Source organism: Sorex fumeus, unplaced genomic scaffold (assembly GCF_029834395.1).
Source record: "Sorex fumeus unplaced genomic scaffold, SorFum_2.1 ptg000037l, whole genome shotgun sequence".
NCBI lineage: Eukaryota > Metazoa > Chordata > Mammalia > Eulipotyphla > Soricidae > Sorex > Sorex fumeus.
Genome location: NW_026606094.1, coordinates 46,035,827 through 46,039,176, shown reverse-complemented (window position 1 = coordinate 46,039,176; position 3,350 = coordinate 46,035,827).

Genomic DNA, 3,350 nt, shown 5'->3' with positions numbered 1-3,350 from the left:
CACTTTCTTGGTTTCTTTCATTTCTTTGCTCGTGATCTTTAACTCTTTCAGGACACACAACTGTGTCCTCAGGGACAGGATTTTGTTAATTTATTTTCCTATGAAAGAAAGGGTTATAGTGTTTTCTTTGTAGGATTCATATGTTCTGAAAATAAGATTTCTTAATATTACGATGTAGCCACTTAAGTTTAATTATCTTTTCTCTTAAGGATTCATTGGTTTTTCTGTAAGTTGTAGTTGTTTTAAATGCCATTTTCTAAATCACTTTTATAAAATTTGTGTTCTGTATGACATATCTCTGAAATGTCTGTTCCCTTTGTTTAGTTGTTTGCTAATTGTTTGATAAAAATTTCTACAGACAGGAAGGAAGGGAAGAAGAAAGGAAGGAAAGAAGAACAAAGGAAGAAGGGAAGGAAGGAAGGAAGGAAGGAAGGAAGGAAGGAAGGAAGGAAGGAAGGAAGGAGGGAGGGAGGGAGGGAGGGAGGGAGGGAGGGAGGGAAGGAAGGAAGGGAGGGATGGAGGGAAAGAAGGAGGAAGGAAGGAGGGAGGGAGGGAGGGAGAGGAAAAAAGAGAAAATGAAGTATGATAGTCTTCAGGTCTTTGAGGACTGGCTATTCCTGAAGAATTCCTTCATTGTTTAGCCATCTGTTCACAACTCTTAACTTTACATCATGTTTCCATTGAATCTCAAAGTCATAAGTAAAAGGTTATGCTATTTTCATCTGTCTCATCTCATTTTTTTTGAGGAGGCATTCTGCCCTGTGCATGTGAGTGGCATCCTAGGTTCCACATTATACAATCTGGAGCCTTATTCCTAAAGATTCTTGTTTCTCAAATACTTTTCCCTAAGTTTCTGTACAACTGATTTTTCTTTTTTTTTTGCTCTCACCCTGTTACTTTTTGTTCTGGCTGGTAGATGCTCATTCTTTTTAACCTCAAGGTTTTGGAGGAACATCTCATATGTAGTTGCTTCTATACCTTGAGTGGGTTTCATGTTAGATAAAACAAAGGCAGGTGCTTTCAGGAAAACTTCAGGTAATTTAAAAGAGAAAAAAAGACCATTTTTAAGGACCAAGTTCCTATGTAAGGACCACAAATTATTGTCTTCAAATCTGCTGTTGTACCTGAGAGAAGGATAAGGAAGCTTTGTATAGCACAATAAAATAAATTTAATGTTTTAATGTTATTTTTCCTGATTATGTGAACTTTTGCCAGTTTCCCAGAGCTCCTATCAAGTTTATTTCCAAAATGAGGTTTTGCTATTTTTAAAAATATCTCTTGGGGGAAACATGCCCCTAGAGGTTCATATTCCACCTTTGTAAAATAAATTGAATGAGTCAATGAAATTATTTTTTTAAAGGAGGAGTTGCAGAAAGGTTTTTACTTCTATAATACCAGAATAACCTCAGAATACAGAATAATCTCACTTTTCCAGGTTCTGATTCTACTTTGCTTATTACCTTTGGGCTAATTTTATCTCTTTATATGTGTAGGTACATGATAAATATATGCATTCCATCTTATCTAGTGTTATTTTAATTGAATTCCTTTCCTCTATGGAAAATGTTTTTGCCCCATTTATAATTTTACTCAAGATTCTTTTATTCCACATGTTTTAAATTTTTTTTGTGACTATCTGATTTCTTTATTTTATAGGAATAAAATGAATTCCTCAATCTGTTTGTTTTTATATTTTAGGAGTTATGGTATTCTTTTAACTGAAAACACTTGTTAATTATAAATGCAAAAATACTAACTATAAATATTAGCATTTAGAAGTTGATATCACAGTAGATATATCCAAGGACACAGGTGGAGGGTATTAGGCAATTTGGTGATGGTGGTATGCAGTAATTTTTAGATTAATACTATAATGTTAATGCTATTGTAATCATGTAAATAAAATTATAACTAGTATAGTCCCTAAACTATACTAAAAATTTAAAAATAATTTTATATCACACTATCCCAGAAGTGAAAATTTAAGTGTCAAAATAATTTTATTATACATTATTATATTGTAATATTTAAGTAGAAAAACTATTATATGCTATTTTTGAGAACTTGCTGTTTTAATGGTTAAGATAATAAAGTTCCTCTTGAGAACATCAAATGAACATGTGACAAAGATTTTAGCTAACTCATGAATTAATAAGGGAATTTAATGAAATAAAACTAGCCCAGAATGTATCTGAGGAGTCAAGAATATCTAAGTGATTTAATAAAAGAATATTACTATTAAATTTCAGGGGTAGATAACTAAACTTGTTCTGAACTTATAAAACTATAAGTGATAGTGATTAGAAGTGATTTGCACCTCAACTAAACTTTCAAAATATCAGTGCTACCTTCTGTCCAACAGAGTTCTAAAGTAATGCAAACAACTGGAAGTTAAACTAAAAGTCCAGCATTCTACTTAAAGAACTCCAAACACTGGATTTTGTCTATTTCTATTATTTTTGGATGACTATACTCATCAACTTTTTTGCAAAGCTGACTGAGTATAGTTTCAAATTTTCAATAAAATGATATGAGATGAAAATATATTCCCCAAGCTATTTCCTTTATCAGCAACCCTTCTTAGAGACCAACCAGTGTAACCTGCTGGAAGTCCAGGTATTTACAGTTCATGATCTATCACCATCACGATCAGGATCACGATCATCCTGTTGTTCGTGCATTGCCTTGAGCAAGCACCAGTAATGTCTCCTTCGTCCTAGCACTGAGATTTTAAAAGTGCAATGGTTAGGAGAATGAGACTCATCGTTGTTACTGGTATTTGGCATATTGGGTACGCCACAGGGAGTTTGCCAGACTCTGCCTTGTGGGCAGGCTACATTCGGTAGCCTGCCAGGTTGTCCAAAGTAAGAATGAGATAATAAGATGTGGCGTGGCCGTGAATGCAGCTGCGCACTTCTGGGAGCTGGGTTTTATAGTGTCTGGGTCTTGGCCGTTGATGGGATTACATGGCACTGTCTATATCTATAGTTACACTATTAACTGCTGCTTGCTTTCCTCCTTCTCCGCCTCCTCTTCTTTTTATTCCTCCTCCTCCTCCTCATCATCATCTTCTTCTTCCTCCTCCTCTTGCTGCTCCTCTTCCTCTTCTTTATGTTCATTAACTAGTTCACTCACTTTTGTCATTCTTTCCCTTTTAAAGAAGTTGTTCAATTCAGGAATGCTACAGATCAGCTCTTCACCAATTGGAGATTATACAATCATGTCCACAATCATCTATACAGCAATATTTTCAGATCGAGATAAGCTCAGAAAGATTTAACACACAAATATCGGTAATATCTAGTCAAGATTAGAAAATTCTCTTCAATTGCCATTTTATAAGGGATTTA